This window comes from Egretta garzetta, unplaced genomic scaffold (assembly GCF_000687185.1).
Source record: "Egretta garzetta isolate BGI_Z169 unplaced genomic scaffold, ASM68718v1 scaffold307, whole genome shotgun sequence".
NCBI lineage: Eukaryota > Metazoa > Chordata > Aves > Pelecaniformes > Ardeidae > Egretta > Egretta garzetta.
This window is the reverse complement of record NW_009260294.1, coordinates 831,289-841,410: the sequence shown is the minus strand read 5'-3', so window position 1 is coordinate 841,410 and position 10,122 is coordinate 831,289. Positions and strand designations below refer to the sequence as shown.

Sequence of the window (10,122 nt, the reverse complement as noted above, 5' to 3'; positions counted from 1 at the left end):
AGGGGGGGGGTGACGGCAGTTTGGGGAGTGATCGCGGCTCGGGACGGGCTGGGCATCAGCCAGCGGGTGGTGAGCAACTGCAGTGTGCATCACTTGTTTTGTATATTCTGTATATTCTCTTACCATTATTATTATTATTACCATTGTTATTCTTCTCTCTTATTAAACTGTCTCTATCTCAACCCATGGGTCTTACTTTTTTTCCCCCAATTCTCTCCCCCATCCCACTGAGGGAGGGGCGGGAGTGAGTGAGCGGCTGCGTGGCACTGAGTTGCCAGCCGGGTTAAACCATGACGCCCGCAAGGTTCGGAAAGGGTCGACGTGAATTTTCCCGTGCTGAATTGCTGACGTCCACCTGCGCCCTCAGCCCCGCGCCGAAATCCCCACCCGAGCAGCTCCCAGCCAAAACCGCTGAGCTCATCAGTACTTAGCGCAACCAAAGGGCAAGACATGAAGGCGTTACCCCAAAATCAATAGCCTTTGGAGGCGCACAGATTGCAGCGTTACATCCAGCGGGCCTGCAGCACTATGCGCTGCAAAAAAAAAAAAAAAAGGAGAGAGGGGAAAAAAAAAACCAAACCCGCCAACACTTTTATGGCTGACCTAGAATTGGCTTCTCTGTAGCACAGCGCTGCCTGCTGATAAAATAACGGCACAGCCGGTGTCCTTCAGATGCTCCGCGCGCAAACCTGACTCCGGTTTGTGCAAAGGCTCAGATAACGCGGCGCTTCCGAACTAACCAAAGGCCCGTCCCCGAGCGCGCCCGAGCCAGCTCGCACGCGGCAAGAATTAGTTCTGCCCGTACCCAAGCCGTCGCGTGGGTCCCCGGTTTGATCTGGGAGCAAAGCAGCTCGAGTGCGTTTCATTACCCAGCAAAAGACTTCATTAAAGGAACTGCAAGGGTCAGCTTTCCACCGGCACGCGCTCAGGAAATTGAGAGATGAAGGCTTGCTCTGTGCCGGCGTAGCGCTGAAGTCTGAGGTGCGTGCGTGGTAATCGGCCGACAGAGAGGCAGAACGCAAAGGGCTCAGGGTTTCAGGGTCTGGCACGCTTCGCCTTGGCACCCGCTGGATTTTGGCTACAGCCCATCGACCCTGACGCGCAGAGCCCGCCCCGGACTGAAACAGGATGCTTTGCGCCAGAGCTGACGCCTGCTTTTGCCCTGAGCACGATCTGGTATTACTCATGCTCAGCTAAGGATGACGATAGCGCTGGGGAGACCGTCCCTGCTGGAAGGGACCAGGGACTTTGCAGGAAAATCGAGTCTGTAAAGCCACTTTGCTGCCGTCTGCGCTGCCGGATCGTGCCGGCGCCCGTGTCGGCCGAGGGGCGAAGGCACGGACCGAGAGTAATTGCCAAACCACTCGGCTCCCTGGCCTCTGCATTTTTGCCTATTTATAATGGGAAGTCTTGTTGATAGCTGGACAAATCTCATTTGTGAGTGACTGCCAGGAATGGAAAAACAAATAGATGGGACCGAGGGAGCAAGGCTGGGGTTAAGCAAACACGATCTGTAAGTGCAGACCTTGCTTTCTAGAAAGCAACAGGGTGCCCGTGTCACCGTGGCTGCTGGGGTCCCCTCGGGGCTGGTGGGGCACGGGAGGAACATTTATCTGCTCGCCGGGTTGCATGGCGACACAGATGCTGCTTTGGGCGAGGCTCAGCTCCCCGGCTTAGGAGCGAGGCAAGCCCCAGTCCAAGTTTTGGATGGGGGTTATTTGTCCAATCAGTCCAGCATGTATCAGGCCCTCTAGGATTGCTCCCACCGCTCGCCCAAGACTGGAGCTAGATCAAAGCGATGGGCGCCCAACTGCCATGGTTCCAGCCTCCGAAAGCACTCGGAGCTCGGAGGTGCGTGGGGCAGGGCTGGCCCAGGGTCCCACGGCTCTGGGAGGTCCCCCAGGGGTACCAGCCCTGCTCCGCCTGAATTGATGGTGGGAGCTTTTCAAGGCTGTCTCTGCTTCAGCACAATTAGGAGCTGAAATATTGCAGGAATTAATGGGGAAGCTCTCATCTCCTCGGGAGCTAGAAACCCAGCAGAGCCAGCACCCATCATTATTATTATTAATACTAATAATATAACACAGGCCAGAAATGGAGCAGACAAGGACTAGGCAAAAGCGCCATCCTTGCTCGTCGGCCGAGGATGATGAATTAACCCGGTGCGAGCTGGGGAGATGGAAAACCAGAGCTTGAATCCACCTGCTCGGCAAGCACCATCCTGCGCACGGACTGCCCTGCGCTGTTTAGGACTTGCTCTGCCAGACCTGTAACTCTGCAGACCTCCGTAAAAAAACCTCAGGGAAGGGGAAGCACGAGCACAACGGAGCAAGGGGGAAAAACTCAGCCCGGAGCTGCAAAACAGCCAAGGCAGACCTGATGAGTAATGAATATCCCACGTCACGCACAGCACCGGGGAGCGCGGCAGCGTTTGGGGTGGCGTTCAGGAGCCTCCAGCCAGAGACGGCCGAGCACCACAGCAGCGAGCAGCCCGAAATGCAGAGGTGTAGATAACCGACTGATGACTCTGGCGTGGTGCAGATAAGCCACCGTGGGTACATTAGAGAGATTGCCATCGACAAGGCAGCCGTCGGTGCCGCATGTTGCAAGGCCCCCGGCGCAGGGGAGCTTGGCCGTCACAGCGGTGGGGCAGGCGCGGAGGCCAGATCCCAGTCTGGCACGGAGCACCGAGGCAGAGCCACCAGACGGCAAAGCTGCGCTTGGGATCCCACACAGTGTGGATGCGATGAAGTAGGGGCAGATGCCTCGTACATCCGTATTCTTCCCTCCTTGCCTTTCTCCTTCCCTTGCTTTTCCTTGTTTTCCCAGCCCGACTCATCTCCCTTCTGCTTCCTCCTATCCGTTTGCTTCCATTGAGCCTCTGACAAGATAATAACTCACCAGAAAGCGAACACATGTTCCCAAATTAATTACGTGCCACTGTCCCCCTGCTTGCCATCTCAGCCACGTTTGGGTCTCTAGGACACATCGTTTATGGCTTTCCCTGGCTGAATGCTGCCTGCGATGCCGTTCAAAAAGCATCACTGAACTGGGAGCAAGTGTCCGACCAGTGACCCATGGTGCACAGAGGCAACCAGCACAGCCACCGTCATTGCTTCTCTGCACCACGCTGGTTCCTGAGGGCCACAACCCTAATGAAGCACTCCCTGCCCCCGGCACATCCCGCCAGCCGCACGGCATCTCTTTCATGCCTGCACCAAGTCCCTCCACCTCGGCTCAAGGCGAGCCAGCCCGGCCATCCAGGGCTTGTGATATTTTGCTAACGGACGATAGGACGAGGGGGAATGGTTTGAAGTTGCACCAGGGCAGGTTTAGGTTGGACATTAGGAAAAACTTCTTCACCAAAAGGGTTGTCAGGCTCTGGAATGGCTGCCCAGGGAGGTGGTCGAGTCCTCATCCCTCAGGGGATTTAAAAGAAGGATAGATGAGGTGCTTAGGGACAGGGTTTAGTGGTGGGATGGCAGGGTTAGGGGAACGGTTGGACTCGATGATCTTAAAGGTCTTTTCCAACCAAAGTGATTCTATGATTCTATGATTCCACCTCTCAAGCTCAAAGGCACAACCTCAGCAATCATCCCGCAATGGGTTTAATCTCTGGATGCTCAAAGTCCCAGGGTTGGTCCCGAGGTGCTACCCTGCTCACAACGCCGTGCCGCTGCGTTTGCCGGGCACCGATCCTACTAGCCAGGATCGGCCGGAGAAGGAGAATATTTTATGGAGATAATTTTATTAAAATGTTTACAACAATGCAGATATTGACATCTCGCTTCAATCAATAGCACAATTTATTGTCCTTCAAGGTGAACATTAAGCCAAGCTGCCCATTAGTCAATATTTACCTCCAAGGTCTATAAATCTTTATATGGGCTTCAGCGGATGTTGACAGCGGCTGATTCCAGATAAGTAAAAGTACGAGCGTGAAACATTGCTCCTTTTGGAGGTGAAATAGTAACTAGTTAATTACAGTCCCTATAGCGATTCTCAACTATCAATTTATGGCTACTTCTGGCAATAAAAATTAACATCGCGCAGACTCCCGGCTCCAAGTGACGCGCTAAAATCGAGAGCCATATATTTCAAACGTCACTCCAATGCGGTAGTGATGACCGTCCTATAACAGTTTATAGTAAATAAATAAAAAGCACAAAGGTAATAAAAGAGCGGATTGTCGGGGGCCGAGACCTGCTTCACCTCTCCTCTGCCGTGGCAGTGGGCGGAAAAACGCAGGGCGGGTGATTTAGTAGCATCGCGTGGGCAGCTCAGCTCCCGGTGTGCAGGGGAGGAGGTGGGGGAAGGGATCACCCCAAACCCGGGCTCTCAGAGCAGGTAGGACAGAGAGGGGGTGGAGGCCCCATCCCTGGGACCATTCCAGGCCAGGTTGGACGGGGCTGTGAGCAACCTGATGTGGTTCAAGGTGTCCCTGCTCCTGCAGGGGGGTTGGGCTGGGTGACCTCTAGGGGTCCCTTCCCACCCAAAACATTCCATGATTCTGTGATTCTATCATCCTATGACATGGGTCAAGAAGGGCTAAGGCTGCCTCCAGCACATGCCCTGGCCAAAGATGGGGGAAGCATCTGCTTCACCTCTTATTAATCAGTATTACCCGCTCAATTAACACGTGCAGAACGAAGCTCCGGCGGTTCAAAAACTCCCTTTCCCCTTTTCTTTTGAGCGGGCGAATGACACCGGTTAGGGCAGCTTCCCCTCACGCACCCCCTCTTTCCCGACTCCCTGGTGCCAGCTTAACGCCGCCACGCTCCAGCGGAGAAAGATTGGGGGTAATTAACCTACTGGAAAGCATGCAGAGCAATCATTAAAAAAATGATTTTTTTAAGATTACCCTATCGACCCAGGCAAGCGTGGCATGCTCCTCTCCTCCTCTCGCGAATATTACACCCCTCTATCACAGGCTCCAGCCCATCCCCATCTGCCACCCCCCTTAGAGGAGCGATCCCCACACCTCCACGACCAGCAAGCATGGGGTATGAACCTCCCCTTCTTCATTTTCCACCAGCCTTCAGAAGAAGGACTGTAAATCCTGGCAACAGGCACATGGCGTATCAAAGCCTGTGTCGCGCTTACACAGGGCCAAGTCTCTCTCTTTTTGAAGTTTCCCAACGATGAGGAGAGAAACCTCTCCTCTTCCATGTTTTTCTGTGTTAATTAGACTGTTTCCGTCCCCTGATGTTGTGTGAAGCCCCAGGGGATGATGCTCTCGCTGCCTGGCTTTTGCGCGGCGCTCCGGGCGCTTTGCTGCCGCAGCCTGGGGTCCCTCCTCATCCTCACGCCCCAGGGGTGGGGACCGTCACCAACTGTGCCCAGTGTCACCAAAGGGAGGGGAAACATCACGTTTTCCTTACTCGTACCCTTCACTAAATTGGGTTTGGCAGAACTCTCCCAGCCAATTTTGCCCCATGCCCTCACACGCGGCAGCGTAGGCTGCGAGGGAGAGGGGTGGCCGGTGCCAACTGTTGCGCCAAGGGCTCCCAACGTGCCCCGGGCAGGCACAAGCTGAGTGATAGACCCGTGCTTGCCCTGAAGGCCTTCTCCTGTGCTGGTATCAGTGTCCCCTCCTCCTCTGGGCTGCGGGAGCCTCTCCTCATGCATGGCCATGCAGCACCACGGCTCCTCTTCTCCTTGCAACTATTTTGGGCATAGTGAGGAGCCAACAGTGCCTCATGTTTCTCCTTGAAGATGCAATGGAGGAGCCTCCCGGGCATGATTTTGGGCTGACATGAGCAGAGGTATTTCTGAAAGCCCCATCTCTGGCTGCCCGTGAGCACGGGGACGGGACGCGGGGATTTCCATGGATGCCCTCCGAATGCAACGGCCAGCTGGGAGCCGTTACGAAGGCTGCGGCTCTGCAGCCCACTGCCAAACCTCTGCTCCTTGCTGCCAGGGAAGACGTTTTCTTCGACTTCTTGCATTACTTAAAGCTAGATCTGAGACAGGACCCACCTTTGTGGCTGCATTTGCTCAGTGCATCTACAGTCAGCCCCACGACCGCGCTTGGGGCTCACATGCTCTACAACTCCAATATTTAGCTATTAAGTGGTGCATGCAGCACATCTCACTGGTCACTGGGACATGCAGCTCGCGGAGACCCTCCAGATGCCCCCACATCACCTGCTCCTGCTCGCTCAGCCGATGTTCACAGCCTATATACACCATCCACACCACAGACAGCCAAGGGAAGGCACGGGGAGCCAAAATGTGAGCGGGCTCCCCCAGCACGGCCACCTCCCCTGCCGTGCCCTGCATCCAGGGCCGGATCTAATTAAAGGGGTCCTGATCTGGTTAAAGGTGTCCCTGTTCACTGCATGGGGGGGTGGACTAGATGACCTCTAGGGGTCCCTTCCAACCCAAAACATTCCATGATTCTATGATCTCCCATGCAAAGGCATGCCGGGGATGCCTGCCCAGTCCCCTTGCCTCGCCAGGGCTGCGCAGCGCAGCCGAGTCGGTCGAGCTGCCCATTATAGCACCATTGTGAAGAGTTTTTAGCTTATAAGTCCTTGAAAGTTTCCCACTGTGACTCGTCGAACAAGATCTTTCTCACTTTTCCTCTCTTCTCCGCTAACAATATTTATACTCATTTCTTTTATTGAAATCTATCTGCCGCCTGTTCTATTAAAGCCGCCTGAGTGGCAGCTCCTATTCTCCGGGAGCCCGCAGCCCATCTATTCTCCAGACAATGAGGTACAAGCAGTCTATCTTCTATTGTGCTTCCCGGCCTTCGGCTCTCAAATCTTCCATCTCAAAAAGGCATGTCAGCGACGCCTCCACGCAAAAGATTGGAATCCCGGGCTGCACGGGGGCTTCCTGCCGCCGGCCGGGCTCGCTGCCCTCCCTATCCGGGCGAGCATCTCTGGGGAGATGCTGCCGCGGTACCCGCGAGCCCTCGAGGATGCTTCTCCCCATCCCCTGCACGCCGCAAGCCGTACTGAATCGCGGTTCATCGCCGTCAGGAGGCTGCTGCGCAGGCACGGCTGGCTGCCGCTGGGGTGTTTGCACGCCTCAGACAACTTAGGTGTTACTGGGGATAAAAGGAGGAGCATTAAAGCTTTTGTTTGCAAGAAGAGGTTTAGGGAAATTAATATCTAAACAAACCAACCAAAACAACTCGGAGACCAAGCACCCTCGAACAAGGCTCTAATTCAGGAGCAAACAAGTCAAATAAAGAATGAGCCCTTTTCTTTCGGCACACAGGAGAGCCGGGCTAGCTCAGAGGCAGCTCAGGGCTCAGCAAACTGGCAGCAACCATCCTCGGGCTCTCCCAGCTCCTCGGGTGCTGGGAAGGACACCCAGCCCCAGGAAAAGGTCTGGACAGCATGTGCCACCCCATTAGAGCAAATTAGCCACGGCCGCAGGTCACAAAGTGCCTAAGTGCTGTCAGATCTGCAGCAAAGATGGGTGTAGCGCTCATTAGAGGGCTGCTTTTCTTAACGATACCCGTGCACTATTTGCAAGCAGAGCCAGACACCCTCCTCCTTGGCCGACGAGGTGGTGGCCCTCATGGTGGCACTGGGAGGGACGGGTGCTCCTAGAGGAAGGGTTTGGCAGAGGCTGCCACCGGCACCGAGACACTTCCCACGCAGCTTTTCTGCCTGCTTGCAGGAAGGCATGCAAAAGGCACACGCAACCCAAATACCCAGGCTCCCACAGAGCCAAGCCCTCTCCAGAGTGTTCCTGACGAAACATCACCTCCCGGCAGCTCCGTGCTCCCGCTCGAGCTCCGACGCTGCTCTCGGGGCACCCAAGCTGCTGCTCCTCCCATGCTCTCTCCCACAGCCTGGACCCTACCAAGCCGCCCGACAAGAAGTCCTCTCTCCGTTCCTTCCTTACTCTTTCTTCCTCCCCGCAACTTTTTCCCCGTTGCCGCTTGCAAGGTGAGAGAGGACAGCATCGCCAGAATGAAAGATTCTCCTGCGTGCCCTCTCCCAGCAGCGGCCCTAATTCATTTTTCATGGCCCCTTGCAGTGACAAAAGCCGCTGCTTCTCTCTTGTAAGCGTGCGCCATGCAATAAGTCAAAGCTGATGTGCATTTTCCCCCTGGGTGCCGAAGCTGTGCTTTTGATTTAATTTGTCCTGTTGTTTGGCTCTCAGCCTTTGCCGGTGAGTTCCTTTGGAGAGGTGGCAAGTTAGGGCCCCATATGCGCGGGGGGGCTGCCTGACAGATGGGGTACAGTGGGTAGTGTTTAAATAATTTGCTGCGATGATACCAAGATGTTGGAGAGTGACAGATGAGGCCAGAGAAAATCGCTCAGACAAACACATGCATCCTGTTTGCGGGAGCGCTGGCTCCTCGATTAAATCCTGTCGCAACTTGGCTGTCCTGGAGTCCATCCCATTTCTGGCAGCTTTCTCGCCGTCTCTAGGAGAAGCTGTGGTGCACAGAGCTTGGCGAGGGGAGATAACGCCAAGAAATGGCAGTGGGATGGCAGTGCTAGGTTAACGGTTGGATGTGATGATCTTAAAGGTCTTTTCCAACCTAGATGATTCTATGATTCTATGAAATGAGGTGCTCCTGCCTGCTATTTGCACGACTCTTGCAAAGCACCCCCAAAGAACCCACCCAGCGGAGATACCGGCGGCGAGACCCACTGCATCCCCTCCCACACACGTGCCCCGGCGTGCAACCGGCATTGCCCCATGGCAAGAGCATCCCCGTCCCCTGCCAAACTTGAGAAGCCCCGCTTTCTTCCGGATTTGTCTGCAAACCAGCTGCTGGCAGCCAGGACCGTAGCGTCCCTCTGGCTGCAAATTTAAACCCAAAGGCTTTCTCCGTAGGACAAGCTCTTAAGAAGCAATTGCAATCCAAAGCGTTAAACGGCTGTAACCTCAGTTAAGCTGTATTTCAGCCGCATTAGGAAAATATCCCTAGGATGGGAAGCAAGTGGTATAATGGCATTAGAGTGAAAAAATAAGCGTCAAGTGCCGGCTAAATCCATCCCTAGCGCTGGCAAGAAGTCACGGGCATCTGGGAAACTTTCCCTTCTCCCTGAATATCCCTGCATGCAGCTCCCGGCCAGCCCAGATGCAGCTTTCGGCAAGATGGGCGTATTTTCCTTCCCTCCTCTTCCCTTGGGACCCCCTGACACCTCTTCACCCACCGGAGCCATCCGAATGAGGGCAGGGTGAAGCTGGCTGTCTCCTCTCCATCATCTTTAGCCCGTCTTTATTTTTTCAGACACGCTATTTTCCAGCCCAGTGGCCTTGCTCTGTCCCTCGTGTTTTATGGCACTGATGTCTCCATTTCTGGAGGATCATTCGCAATATTGCGGCTTATTGAGAGAAGCTGGGGGAATGCATGGGCGGTGAGATGGATGGGCTCAGCGCGGCCGGGGGGCACGGGGAATGGTGGGGGGCTGGCGAGGACGCCGCGAGCCTGGGGAGCGGGCGGCCGTGCCAGGAATTGCAGGGATGGGTGACGCTGGCCTCCAGGCACTGGGAAGGACTGGGAACAGGGGGACCGGAGACTGGGTTAAGCCCCCTCACTCGAGCCCATCATCCCCTCTCCAGGCCTCCTGTGAAGGTAGCGGCCCCGCTGTGGGCGCAGGGCGGGCAGCGAGAGGCATTGCTCCGCACGGGAAAAGCCATTTGAAATAAGAGCAGTGGATCACAGGAAGGGGAAAAACCCATGGGCCACGGCATTGCTCTGGCTTTAAATTATACCGTAGGAGGATAAAAATAAAGGAGAGGAAGACACAGAGAAAGAGACCAGGAGGAAAAAGAATTGCCATTGTTTTACCAAGCAGATGGGAAAGTTCAGGGGATCAGAAAAAGACTATTATTATCTTGACTCGACGGAGAGGAGATGGGAGAGGAAGAGGCATTTTTTTCCCCAGCAGTGAGGAATGCTGTGGCAGAAGCAATTTCAGCAAAGAGTCAGAAGGAAACGATGCCACTGGCTCCGGGCAGTGCCCGAGTTATCCCCAGGGCCTGGGCACACCACTGGGATTTGGCTTTTTGTCCTCCTCCCCCTGCCCTGGCAGTGCCGCCGCATCAAGCACCGCTGTTGTAAGGAAGGGGCGGCGGGCAGGGGAGGGGTAACCGCGTCCCTCACCGCCCCGCCAGCTGCAGCAACGTGCCAGCTGTGCC

General features: G+C 55.3%; 1 protein-coding gene across 2 annotated transcripts in view; it reads right to left on the bottom strand.

The window, feature by feature from the left end:
- The window catches only part of LOC104129613 (protein CEPU-1), a 161,299-nt gene that overhangs the window by 11,234 nt on the left and 139,943 nt on the right, over window positions 1-10,122 (bottom strand). The gene's annotated exons all lie outside the window — the stretch shown is intronic.